The sequence below is a fragment of the Rhinolophus sinicus genome, chromosome 16 (genome assembly GCF_057876585.1).
Source record: "Rhinolophus sinicus isolate RSI-liver-muscle chromosome 16, RSI-T2T, whole genome shotgun sequence".
NCBI lineage: Eukaryota > Metazoa > Chordata > Mammalia > Chiroptera > Rhinolophidae > Rhinolophus > Rhinolophus sinicus.
The window spans coordinates 75,097,285-75,112,157 of NC_142516.1; positions in this window are offsets into that span (position 1 = coordinate 75,097,285).

Here is a 14,873-nt window from a genome sequence, read left to right on the forward strand (position 1 = left end):
TTAATATTTTGTACAGCCCTTTGGACAATTTTTTTTCTCCTTCAAAATTTTTTAATAGACCCAAAACTACCCTTTCACCAGCAGAAATGCACTGGATCACTCATCCACCAGTTACAATTCTTACATCCACATTAGTTAATCTTAATAGGCTATTGGAATACCCTCAGAGAGATTTGGACCAGGAAATAATAGAAGCATGCACAAAACTGGAACACATTTTTGTAACTGGATACAGAGCTAATTATACTACAATACCCCTGAAGAACAGTACTTGGTTAAAAACTCAAAAACTTTTTGTTTGCTTCCCTGTAAATGCAACTATCACACAGAGAACTTGGAACCATGTAGGTACAGAAACACAATCTCATGCTATACTGTTCATATCTAATAGAGGTAGAAGCTTAAGGATCAGCATATCTTCTTTTTTTTTTAAATTTTATTTTATTAAATTTATTGGGGTGACAATTGTTAGTAAAATTACACATATTTCAGGTGTACAATTCTGTACTACATCATCTGTAAATCCCATTGCGTGTTCATCACCCAGAGTCAGTTCTCCTTCCATCACCATATATTCAATCCCCCTTACCCTCATCTCCCACCCCCCACCCCCCGCCCCCCTTACCCTCTGGCAACCACTAAACTATTGTCTGTGTCTATGAGTTTCTGTTTCTCATTTGTTTGTCTTGTTCTTTTGTTGTTTTTGGTTTATATACCACAAATCAGTGAAATCACATGGTTCTCTGCTTTTTCTGTCTGACTTTTTTCGCTCAGCATTACTCTCTCAAGATCCATCCATGTTGTCACAAATGTTCCTATATCATCTTTTCTTACTGCCGAATAGTATTCCATTGTGTATATATACCATAACTTCTTTATCCATTCATCTATCGAACGACATTTTGGTTGTTTCCATGTCTTGGCCACCGTAAACAAAGCTGCAATGAACATTGGAGCACACATGTCTTTATCTCTAAATGTTTTCAGATTTTTTGGGTAGATACCCAGAAGAGAGATTGCTGGGTCATATGGCAATTCTATTCGTAATTCTTTGAGAAACTTCCACACTGCCTTCCATAACGGCTGTACCAGTCTGCATTCCCACCAACAGTGTATGAGGGTTCCTTTTTCTCCACAGCCTCTCCAACATTTGTTATTATTTGTCTTGTTGATGATAGCCTTTCTGACTGGGGTGAGGTGATATCTCATTGTGGTTTTGATTTGCATTTCTCTGATGATTAGTGATGTTGAGCATTTTTTCATATGTCTATTTGCCATTTGTATGTCCTCTTTGGAGAAATGTCTCTTCAAGTCCTCTGCCCATTTTTCAATTGGGTTGTTTGTTTTTTTGTTGTTGAGTTGCATGAGTTCCTTGTATATTCTGGATACTAGCCCCTTATCGGAGGCACTGTTTGCAAAAATCTTCTCACATTCAGTTGGTGGCCTCTTTATTTTGTCAATGGTTTCTTTTGCTGTGCAGAAGCTTTTAAGTTTCATATAGTCCCATTCGTTTATTTTAGCTTTTACTTCCATTGCCTTTGGAGTCAAGTTCATAAAATGCTCTTTGAACCCAAGGTCCATAAGTTTAGTACCTATGTTTTCTTCTATGCAGTTTATTGTGTCAGGTCTTATACTTAAGTCTTTGATCCATTTTGAATTAACTTTGGTACATGGTGACAAATAGCAGTCCAGTTTCATTCTTTTGCACGTGGCTATCCAATTCTCCCAGCACCATTTATTGAAGAGGCTGTCTTTGCTCCATTGTATGTTTTCAGCTTCTTGGTCAAAAATTATCTGTCCATATTTATGTGGTTTTATTTCTGGGTTCTCAATTCTATTCCATTGGTCTATGTGTCTGTTTTTCTGCCAATACCATGCTGTTTTGATTATTGTAGCCCTGTAGTACAAGCCAAAGTCAGGAAGTGTGATACCTCCATTATTGTTCTTTTTCCTTAAGATTGCTTTGGCTATTCGGGGTCTTTCGTGGTTTCAAACAAATCTGATGATTTTTTGTTCTATTTCTTTAAAATATGCCATTGGGATTTTGATGGGGATTGCATTGAATCTGCATATTACTTTGGGTAATATGGCCATTTTAACTATGTTGATTCTTCCAATCCATGAGCATGGAATGTCTTTCCATTTCTTTGTGTCTTCTTCAATTTCTTTCAAAAATGTCTTATAGTTTTCAGCATATAGGTCTTTCACATCCTAGGTTAAGTTTATTCCTAGGTATTTTATTCTTTTTGCTGCAATTGCGAAAGGAATTGTTTTTTGTATTTCTTTTTCTGAGATTTCATTTTTAGTATATAGGAAGGCAATGGACTTTTGTGCATTGATTTTGTAGCCGGCAACTTTACTGTATTCGTTGATTGTTTCTAATAGCTTTTTGGTGGAGTCTTTAGGGTTTTCTATATATACCATCATGTCATCTGCAAAGAGTGATAATTTAACTTCTTCATTCCCAATTTGGATGCCTTTTATTTCTTTCTCTTGCCTGATTGCTCTGGCAAGGACTTCTAACACTATGTTGAAAAGCAGAGGTGATAGGGGACATCCCTGTCGTGTTCCTGAACGTAGAGCAAAGGGCTTCAGTTTTTCTCCATTAATTATGAGATTAGCAGAGGTCTTATCATATATAGCCTTTATTTTGTTAAGGTATTTTCCTTCTATACCTATTTTATTAAGTGTTGTAATCATAAATGGATGTTGTATCTTGTCAAATGCTTTTTCTGCATCAATTGATATAATCATATGATTTTTGTCCTTTATTTTGTTTATGTGGTGTATCACATTGATGGATTTGCATATGTTGAACCGTCCTTGTGCCCCGGGGATGAACCCCACTTGGTAGTGATGAATAATCTTTTTAATGCATTGTTGTATTCGATTTGCTAGAATTTTATTTAGGATTTTTGCATTGGTATTCATCAGAGTTATTGGTCTGTAGTTTTCTTTTTTTGAGCTGTCCTTACCAGGTTTTGGTATCAGGGTAATGTTGGCCTCATAAAATGAGTTAGGGAGTACTGTCTCTTCTTCAATTTTTTGGAAGAGTTTGAGTAGGATTGGTATTAGATCCTCTTTGAAGGTTTCGTAGAATTCACTAGTGAAGCCATCTGGTCCCGGACTTTTGCTTTTGGGAAGGTTTTGGATGACTGATTCAATTTCGTTACTGGTGATCGGTCTGTTTAGATTTTCCAGTTCTTCATGGTTCAGCCTTGGAAGGCTATATGCTTCTAAGAACTTGTCCATTTCTTCTAGGTTGTTGAATTTGGTGGCATATAGTCCTTCATAGTATTCTTGGATGATCCTTTGTATTTCTGTGGTGTCCGTGATAACTTCCCATTTTTCGTTTCTGATTTTGTTAATTAGTGTATTCTCTCTTTTTATCTTAATAAGTCTAGCCAAGGGTTTGTCAATTTTGTTAATCTTTTCAAAGAACAGACTCTTTGTCACATTAATTTTTTCTATTGTCTTTTTGTTCTCTATTTCATTTAGTTCTGCTCTAATTTTTGTTATTTCCTTTCTTCTGCTGTCCTTGGGTTTTACTTGTTCTTCTTTTTCTAGTTCTTTAAGGTGTAACATGAGGTTGTTTATTTGGGAGTTTTCTTGTTTCTTGAGATAGGCCTGTAATGAGATAAATTTCCCTCTTAAAACTGCTTTCGCTGCATCCCAAAAATTTTGGTAGGATGTATTTTCATTGTCATTTGTTTCTATGTATCTTTTGATCTCTTCTAACTTCTTCTTTGACCCAGTCCTTCTTTAAAAGTATGTTGTTTAATCTCCATGTGTTTGTGCTTTTTTCCGCTTTCTTTTTGCAGTTGATATTCAATTTCAAAGCCTTGTGATCAGAGAATATGCTTGGTATGATTTCAGTCTTCTTAAATTTGTTGAGACTGATTTTATGTCCCAATATATGGTCTATCCTTGAGAATGTTCCATGTACACTAGAAAAGAGTGTGTAGTCTGATGTTTTAGGATGAAGTGCTCTATAAATGTCAATTATGTCCATTTCATCTAATGTGTCATTTAGGGCTACTATTTCGTTATTTATTTTCTGTTTGGATGGTCTATCCATAGCTGTCAATGGTGTATTTAAGTCCCCTAGTATAATTGTGTTTTTGTCCATTTCTCCCTTTAGTTCTGTTAGTAGTTGCTTGGTGTATTTCGGTGCTCCCTGATTGGGGGCATAAATATTGATGACTGTTATGTCTTCCTGTTGTACAGTCCCCTTCACCATTATGAAATGTCCATCTTTGTCTCTTGTTATCGTTTTCACCTTGAAGTCTGTTTCATCTGATATCATTATGGCTATACCTGATTTTCTCTGGGTACCATTTGCTTGGAGTGTCAATTTCCACCCTTTCACTTTGAGTCTATGCTTGTCCTTGTAGCTGAGATGTGTGTCTTGGAGACAGCATATGGTTGGGTTTAGTTTTTTGATCCAATCTGCTACTCTGTGCCTTTTTATTGGTGAGTTCAGTCCATTTACATTTAGGGTGATTATTGATATGTGAGGATTTCCTGTCATTCTATCTATAGTTTTCTGGTAAGGCTGTGTCTCCATTGTATCTTTGCCTTTTTGTTGTTGTCTATTATTTCTGTGTGGTGGTATTCTATGATGTTTCCCTCTGTTTCTTCTTTTATTACAGTATATATTTCAGTTCTGGATTTTTTTTGAGTGGTTACCCTTAAGTTTATGTAAAAGAAAGTTTGATATTTAGAGTATTCCATTTTCTTCAGCACGCTTACTTTCTCCATTTCCGTATTCCGGTTCCGGCCTTTACTCTCCCCCTTTTTGAGCTTTGGTTGCCACAAATTGTCCCTGTTGATGGTGGTCGAATAGCCTCCTTTAGTATTTCTTGTAGTGCAGGTCGTGTATTAGAAAATTCCCTCAGCTTCTGTATGTCTGGAAAGGTCTTTATTCCTCCTTCATATCTAAAGGATACCTTTGCTTGATATATTATTCTTGGCTCATGATTTCTCTCTTTCAATAGTTTGAATTTTTGGTTCCACTCCCTCCTGGCTTGTAGAGTTTCTGCTGAAAAATCTGATGATAATCTAATGGGCTTTCCTTTGTAAGTTACCGTCTTCTTTTCCCTGGCTGCCTTGAGGATTCTTTCTTTGTCATTGATTTTAGACAGCTTCAATACAATGTGCCTTGGAGAAGGCCTGTTGGGATTGAGGTAACTAGGTGTTCTATTTGCTTCTTGGATTCGAGGGTCCAGTTCTGTCAACAATTTTGGGAAGTTCTCATCGACAATTTGTTTGAATATATTCTCTGTTCCCTTCTCTCTTTCTTCTCCTTCTGGTATGCCCATCATTCTTATATTCCTCTTTCTGATGGAGTCAGAAAGTTCTTGTAGAGTTCTTTCATTTCTTTTAATTCTCAAGTCGCTTTCTTCTTCCATCTGTGTCATTTCCAGGTTTCTATCTTTGAAGTCACCGATTCTTTCCTCCATCTGGTCAACTCTACTACCTAAGCTGGTTATTTCGTTCTTAGTTTCTTCTATTGAGTTCTTTATCTCCAGAAATTCTACTTGGTTCTTTTTTAGAATTTCAATCTCTTTCGTAAAATGCTCATGCTGTTCTTTGATTGAGTTTGAGTTCATTTAACTGCCTATCTGTGTTTTCTTGTATCTCGTTGAGTTTTTTCAGAACTGCAATCTTGAATTCTCTGTCACTTAAGTCACATATTTCTGAATCTTTAAGTGCCTTTTCTGGAGATTTTTCACTTTCTTTCTGTGCTATCTTGTTGCCTTGGTTATTCGTGACGATTACTGGTTTACTATTTCTCTTCCTAGACATCTACAGGAGTAACTTCTGCAACAGGTTGATAGGAAGCAGTCTTTCTTTTGTTTTCCAGTACTTGTTGATAGAATGTTTCATTTTTCTCCAACTGCAGCTTATTTTTCTTCTCCCACACGGTCGTGCTATGTTTTCTCTGCACTATTCCAGTTTCTCACACAATGGGGGGATTCCCTGGGAGACGCGCTTCTCCTCTGTTAATAGTTCGTCTAGGTCACAGGGTGCAGTGTCCCAGTGGGTATGCGGAGAGCTTTGGATGTTCCAAAGCTCTTCCAGCTCCTGATTCAGAGCCCGTATGTTTCAGCAGTTCTGTTTACTCCTGCAGGGATCCGCCCAGATAGGTGGGGCCAGGGGCAGGGTGAGTTGTGCGAGGTGGCCCAGAGCAATGGCAGCGACCACCAACACAGCCGGTCCTGCTTCCACAGCTCCCTCCCCTTTGCCGGAAGTAGATGGGCTGTGAATTTGTGTCTGCGGTCCACAGTTCTCAAAACAGCAAATTTTCTGTTGTTTGGATCTGACACTGCTACTGTTTCGCTTCTAGCACTGGGCAGGTGGGGGCGGGGCGAGCTCTGGGAGGGTAAGGAGGGGGCGGCTAGTCTCAGTGCCTAAGGCTCCGTCCTCTGCTCGGCAGTGAGGGCTTAAACCACCGTTTTCAGCCTTCTTCCCTCAGTCTTTTCTCCGAGGTCTCTGCCGTGAGCGTTGGGTTCAGCCGTGTTATATGCTGCCCCCTCAGCCCTGTGGGCCATAAGCGGAGCCCTAGGAGTCCGATTTCTTCCCTCTCCCGCAGCTGTGGTACTTCCGGGAAGCAGCGAGCTAGGAGCACTGAGCTAGTTCTGCGTCCTGCGCCCGTGCGGCTCCGTCTCTGTACTTCTCACACTTCTCCCTTCCCTCCTCCTCCCCACACTCGCGCGGATCTCCCACCTGTAGGTGATTTCAGTCGGTAGTGGGCCTCTTCGTCTTGCCTGTCTGCTGTGCAGGGAGTCCTTTGTGGAGTTTTTGTTGTTCGATTCTTTCTGAATTCCAGGGGAGCTTTACAGAGGCTCACCTCACGCCGCCATTTTTCTGGAAGTCGAGTGGTAAGGAAATTTTTTGTGAAGAAACATGGACGATATCACAGTAACCAAATAAACCAGTATCGCTTATTCATTTGACCTATGAACAGCATGTGTATCGTGGTATGATATACTCAGAAATCCTCAATACTTCTTTTGTATCGCTACAAAAGGTACACAACCTAAATGTAATCATAAGAAAATATCAAACAAGTCCTGTTATTTACATGAACAATAATAGATAAGAGCTATGTTTAATAGCGACTGATCATTCAGGATGTTGTCAGGGGTTCTCTCCATGTGACTCTTCTGACACAAATCCACTTGTCACTTTTCACTGAGATCACAGTCATAGCTCGTGATAGCTGAGGGATGTCTAAGACAGGTCAGTAACAGGTAGATCCAAACCTGTAACAGCTCAGCAGAGAACAAGTTCTTTCTTCCTTGCACAAGTCACAATGTCAGAGGAGGAAACTGTTCCACATAGTAATTCTTGAACCCTGACTCCTCCATGTGCTACTCTTTCATCATCACTGTAGGAGAAGGAACAGCAGAGAATATATAGGATGAAAATGTCTTCATGGGACTTGTTTTAGCATTGACAGTCATATTTCACTACCTAAAAATTGGTGACATTACTGCTTTAGGATGACAGAGTGCTTGGGATATTTAGACTAGTTGTGGGCCTAAGGTCAAAAGTAAATGGTTATAGGTGAACATGTAGTATATGGGGTAGGGGTCTCTTTTTATTGGACATATTATTTATATATATTAATTGTGGATGGACTACTAGCAGGATTTCCCAAATCCATCCATTACCTTCATAAGGTTTCTTTCATCTGGTCGATATACTATGATGTGTCTACTGCACTGCACATTTTCTCCTGTACTGAGAAGGGTGACTTTAGCTTGAAGTTATCACACATTTATCACATTTTACATTTTCTTCATTGTGTGAATTCTGTACTCCAAGAGATTCAATCTTTGACAGAAAGCTTTCATTTTTTCACTACAGTCAGTATTTTCCACAGTAGAAGGGCTGACGATTGAGTTCCTACAGAATATTTGCTACCATGTTTCCCCAAAAATATGACCTATCCAGACCATCAGCTCTAATGCATTCTTTGGAGTGAAAATTAATATAAGACCGGGTCTTATATTATTTTTTGTTCCAAAACACACATTAGAGCTGATAATCCAGGTGGTCTTATTTTCGGGGAAACATGGTATATTCATTACGTTCACAATGTTTCTTTCCCCACAGAGTTTTCTGATGTCCGCTAAACTTATCCTTAGTGGCTGAAAGACTGTCTTATACATTTGAAGGGTTTCCTTGCAGTGTAAGTTCTGAAAGGACACAAACTGAATGTTTCTGTTCTCCCCGAACTCATCTGTTGAAATCTAAACCCAAAGGTGCTGGGATATGGAGGTGGAGGCCTTTGAAGGTGATGAAGTCATTAGGACAGAGTCCTTATTAAAGAGGCCCTGACGAGTTCCCTTTCCCCTTCGGTCATGTGGGGCAGCCTGCAGGGTCTCTGGTCCCGATCCCCACATAAGAACGCAGACCATGGTGAGGCCAAAATGGAACACCCACGGAGCCATAGATAGGGGAGTCATAGCACTATATTCTCGCTGGCGGCTGGGTTGGAGAAACAAGAAACAGGAGCCACACATTCCGCAACCCGCTGTCCACTTGTCTCTACCAACCAACCTCACTCGCTAGCTGCAATCTGCTCTTGCTAGCTCAGCCACCATCTTCTTGCTAGCCCCGATTTTTCTGCTAGCATAGCCACAGCAATTATATTAGTGGCCAATGGCTCACTGGTTACAGCTGACAGCCAAATAGCCACAGCTGATGGACATCCAATCACAGTTGATGGCCATTTACTACCTGAGCCACCCCTCCACATGAGGCCGAGAGCCTGGGAACTGCTCTCTGGGGCTCTGTCCCCACACCTTCGTCTTTGTGAGGACACCAGAAGATGATGGCCATCTATGAACCAGGAAGTGGATTCTCACCAGACACCAAATCTGCCAGTGCCTTGATCTTGGACTCTCAACTTTCAAGAAATGAGAGAAAGAAATGTTTGCTATTTCAGCCAATGAGTCTAATGGTATTTTTTTTTTTTTTTTTTTATAATAGCCTGAACAGACTAATGGAGTTCTCTTCTATTTAGAGAGGACCTTCTCTAAGTTCTGAAATCTTTACTTTCCATACATTCATCTTTATGTTTTTTTGTGAGTTCTCTGATGTTCTCAAAAGTGTCACTTCAGGCTGAAAGCATTCTAAATTTGTAAGATTTATAGGGCTGTTCATGTGTGAGAGCTCTCTTAGGTAATGTCCCAATGAAAGTTTTTCCATAATCGTTACATTCATGTTTAATTCTCTGTGAGTTTACTAATGCTCTCTGAGGTTGACTTCTGGTGAAAATTTTCCCCACCTCTGTCACATTTATATGGTTCTCCCTGGTATGATCAATCAGATCAAAATATGCCACCCTGAAATCATGCCACTTTGGCAAAAGGATTCTTCTGAGCTGAAAGCCACTGAAAAATAGTAAACATAGAAAAACCCTTTCACTCTGTCTCCACCTTCCGAAAGGTAGTGTATAAATCTCCTTCATAAAAGTGTTCCCCATCCTCTCTCTGGTATAATCCAAAGGAGGCAATTCTTATCGTTGTAGATGACACCAACTAATGTCCGCATAAACAAATCTTAATGAAATACCACTCATCTTTCATTGGTTTTCCCGTCTATATACTTTCCCACCATGTACCACCTGTTTAAGCTCGAAATAGTATTCCTTTGATCACTTGTTTGCAAATGGTATATAAGCCAGAAGGTCTGATCCCCTCTTTAGTTTCATTCGATTTATCTAAGACTCTCCACATGCGTACGAAATAAATCATTTCTCTTCCACTGTTAATGTCTTTCAATTTGCACGGCTCCAGCCATGGAACATAATAGAATACAAAAGGAACAACAACAAAAAACTAATTTTTCCTTCCCTTTGCTTTTCACATCGGACGAGTCTCTGAACACTTTCCCACATTACCAAGTTTACAGGATTTTTCACCCTCTGAGTTTTCTGATGTTTCCATAGGTGACAGTCATTGGTGAAATTGTGTAAATCACTACACTCCATTGTGAGAACTGTCTTCAATTTTGAGAGTTAAGTTGCAAACAAAAGCTTTTCTTCCTTAGTTACACTGGTAGCATTTCTTCCCTGCAGTCTCTGTTGTATTAGGAGGACTGATTTCCAAACAAAAATATTCCCAAATGTCATACATTCATAGGGTTTTTTCCTGAGTAAATTCTCTGATGTCCTTTGAGGTATGATATGAAAACGAAACTCTTCCAGATTCATAGGGTTTCTCTTCCGTGCTGAGTGTTTGGATGTGTTTCCAAGGTTTGACTTCTGCTTCAAAGTTTTTCCAAATTCATTACATTGGTAGGACTTTAACCCTTTGTGGTTTCTCTGATGTACCCAAGGCTTGATTTCTCGATTAAGTTTTACCACATTCATTAAATTCATAATGCTTCTCACCTGTGTGAGTTCTTTGCTATTTTCCAAAGCTGCTCGGTGGCTGAAAGTTTTTTCACATTTAGTACCTTTGCAGGGTTTCTCCCGTCTAAGTTCTCCGATGATGTCTTCTGAGGTGTGACATGGAGTTGAAAGTGTTTCCGCATTCAGTACATTTGTAGGGCTTCGCCCCTGTGTGAGTTCTCTGATGACTTCTGAAGTGCGACATGGAGATGAAAGCTTTTCCAATTCATTACATTCATAAGGTTTCTCCCGTGTGAGTTCTCTGATGTACTCTGACAAGTGACATGGAGATGGAAGATTTCCCACTGAGTTCTCTGATGTACTCTGACAAGTGACATGGAGATGAAAGATTCCCCACTGAGTTCTCTGATGTACTCTGACAAGTGACATGGAGATGAAAGATTTCCCACTTCATTACATTCATATGGTATGCCCCTTATGTGTGTTCTCTCATGTTTTCCAAGGACTGCTTTGAGGCTGAAAGCTTTCCCACATTCATTACATTCATAGGGTTTCTCCCCTGTGTGAGTTCTCTGATGTACTCTAAGGCTTGACTTCTCGGAATAAGTTTTACCACATTCATTACATACATAGGGTTCCTCACCTGTCTGAGTTCTCTGATGTACTCTAAGGCTTGATTTCCAGGTGTAACTTTTACCACATTCGTACATTGATAGGGTTTCTCTCCTGTGTGAATTCTCTGATGTACAACGATGGATAATTTCCAGGAAAACCCTGTCCCACATTCATTGCATTCATAAATTTTCTTACCTGTGTGAGTTCTTTGATGTATAATGAGGGATGATCGCCTAGAGAAGGATTTTTGACATTCATTCCCTCCATGAGTTCTCTGCTGTCTACAGAAGCCTCACTGAGAACAAAACGTTCTTTACCTGTATTATTATCACAACACAGCTCTACTGTGTGTGTTCTTAGTTGCATGTTAATGGCTGAATTGTAGCCGTAGTTCTTCCCACATTCAAGTTTGCCCTTCTGTGTGAGTTGTCTGACATTCTCTGAAATGTGCTTTTTGATCAAAAGGTTTCTCTCTTGTATCAGTTCTCTGAAGTTGAGCAACCCTCCTGAAACTCGTCCACGTTTTATTACATTTATCTTCATGAAATTCACAGTGACTCTTCTTTATGTGAATACTTGAGAAACAAGGGCCCATTTATCACATAGGTTTCTTCCAAATTCATAATAAGCTCTCTCTTCTGTGTAAGCACTCTTCCGTGTAATGGAGGCAGCCTTATCATGCAAAGCACTACCACGTTCATCATAATCAAAAGACTGTCTCAAAGTAAGTTCGTCCAGTCAACTATTAAAGAAAAATTGCACATTTTGATTGCATTCCAAAGACTTCTCTCCAGTGTTTCTTCTCTAGCATTGGAATGAGAGGCATTAAATTCATAAGTCTTCTTTTTTGAGTCTTTATGTAGAGCCAATGGGTAGAAACCAAACTATGTGGGCCACACAGAGTCACATGTAGAGAGTATTTTTCTTGAAGGAACAATGTCTGTGCCTGGATTAAATGGTCTTCCAGAAACTTTCTCTTGCTCCCTAGTCTATGGTCTCTTGGTGGTGAATAAAACTGGACATAAATACTTAGTTTCCGTGGCTCTTCTCTAAAAGATCAACTCGGCAGTTTCTATAAATGGGAAAGTTTAAAAATCCCTTATGAAATTTAACACATATTTCATGTAAAAAGTCTTATAGACATATGCCCTACTTTATTTTTAACAGTTTCATTTCTTGCAATGTCTCGCAACACTGTACTAATTCAAAGTACACACTAACTATACTCACTTTACTTGGGATACAGGAGGCTTGCTGTAAGTGGAAAAGGGGAAAAGAAATTGGAGGTGTATATCGTACGTACTTTGGCATTTTGAAATATAATTTTTAAACTAGGGCATAAAGGAAAGGAGTAATGGATTGGGAACATTACGGTTTCAAGAAACTTGGGTCCTGGAAACAAATAATGTCAGAGAATAGTATTAATTCATTAACAACAACAACAAAAATTCTTAACGGATTTTAGGTGTTCCAGCAGAGAAAGAGTTTGAATGGAAAAGATTATCAGCATCTAGGTTCTTAAACTCTCAAATGTAGATCAAAATGGTAGGATACTAATAAGTCTACATGCTCCCATTTGGAGGCTCCCCTTTTTCATTCTACATATCAATGCAAAATAAAGGAACAAATTTCTTTATATTTAAAGAAATACTCCTAAAACAGAAGCTCTGATTCTCCTGGCTGTCATTCTTCGGATCACAAATGACCAAGAGGAAGTGTAAAAGTAACTGGAGAAAAAACCATCGTTCCACCTGTATTTTTTCATTGCTCCATTCTGGCTCTGATACTTTGGTTTCCATTAATGTTTTTCAAAAGTAAATGTTTTTTGACCTCCAAATACTAAGTATCACCTTTTTAATATGCTTACTCATGTTCTTCAAACTAGTTTTAACTCTTCCCATACTTAACTCGGCTTTCAATTCACTTTACAACATATCAAGTTTCTACCGATTGTGAGAGCCTTAAGCAAGGATCACATCTTTCAACCTAAACAGAATAACTAAGGAAGAAGTGAAATTTATGTCCTATTACAGTACTGTTTGGCCAATGTATATATTAGGTTCTGGCAGGCGCTGGCTGCTCAATAGATCCTTAGATTATTATACTATTTTGCAACTGGAATTGTTCTGTTAGAGGTCTGGAAAATAGGATGAAATTTCTTACGTACAAGCCTGTATGACAGACTCTGAAAAGAAGGGAACTAAACTGGTAGTTCAGAGAAAAGGGGAATCTATCCATCTCCAAATCCACTTACCGTATTGCCCCGAAAATAAAACTGGGTCTTATATTAATTTTTGCTCCAAAAGATGCATTAGGGCTTATTTTCAGGGGATGTCTTATTTTTTCAGGTACAACAATCTACATTTATTCATGCACAACAATCTACATTTATTCATTTATTTGTGTACAGAAATCTACATTTATTCAAATACAGCCATGTCTTCATTTTATGGAACATCGTCATAACTCTCCAAACCCAAAATTACTCCTGAATTTCTTGCAACTCCATTTCCTATAGAACCTTGACCTCACCCTCTCATGTCCAACAAAAGAGATCTTAAATGAGCACTTCTTGTCCATGTAGCCTGCTCATAGTGCATTGGCAACACAGCTGTCAGTGATTTTATCCCATGAATTCTTCACGCCAGTCACGACCTATTGCAGACTAGGTTTCACAATGTTTCCACACTGGTTTCTCTCCATTCTATTTTCAATGTAGTCATTGATTTCCATGCGCAAATAGTCCTTGATTGGCTTGCGTATTGCGATATCAAGTGTCTGGAGATAAGCAGTCATTCCTGCGGGAATCATTATTTCATCTATTCTTCTCTCTGCAAGGAAGTTCTTCATGTCTTTAGCGCAGTAAGTGCTGGCTGAATACCACACTAGCAGACCTCTTTGGCCCCCTCACAAAACAAGTGACAGCATTAAGTCGACCCACTTCCTTGTAACTGCTTGTGTGCACCAAAATTTTTCGGCTTCAAGAACATAAACGCCTGAAACACATTTAATAACTTCACTGTCTTCCAGCTTGAACAGTGTTGTCAATCTTCTTAGAGACAGTTCATATTGCTGAAGGAAGCCATCCAGCCTGTGTTGTGATGCTTTGAATTCTTCTGGGGATATTTCTAACTCTGGTGCCATGGCAAGGGCAAATGCTTGAGTATCACCCCTGGGCACAACCAAAGCCTCTGTTCTGTCAGCAATCCATTCACAGATGATGTCTTCCAACTCAGGAAATAATGGTTGCCGACCTGATCGACACTTGGGCTTCTTAGCATTTCCCTCCTCCACCTGTTGACTGAGGTTATCATACTCTGCTCACCATTTTCACACCATTCAGATATCCAACTTCTCTTTGCACACAGCTATAAGATTCTTGCCCTGGGAATACTCCACGATTCCTTTCATGTACTTGATGGACTAGCTTTCTTTTTGCACTCATCTTGTCTGGGGGTCTAAATATTCCCTTTATATCCACCAATAAATCAAGTGTTAGTTGGAGACTTACAAGACAGGAGTGGGAACAAAAATGATGACAGTTAAGAATGATGCTCCACACAAAAGCAATGAAAAATTGCAGGGACCAAAATTCAGAAATCGTTTCTTTATTTCACACGAGTGCATTAAGTACATCCGTTACAACATATGACATACTGAATTATGAAGATTCATATTAGACACAACCACGTCTGTTCATTATCAAGTGCGCATGTAATTCGTTCATTGTGTCTGTACTCCGATTGGTCATTTGACAATAAGTCTCGAGTTCATCTGTTTTCATAGGCGTTTACCTCTCATTCCAAGATGCCCACTTGGGTATTTATAAATACTTATAATTTATATTATCATTTACTTTAAGTATTAACGTCAATAATCTTTATTTGTA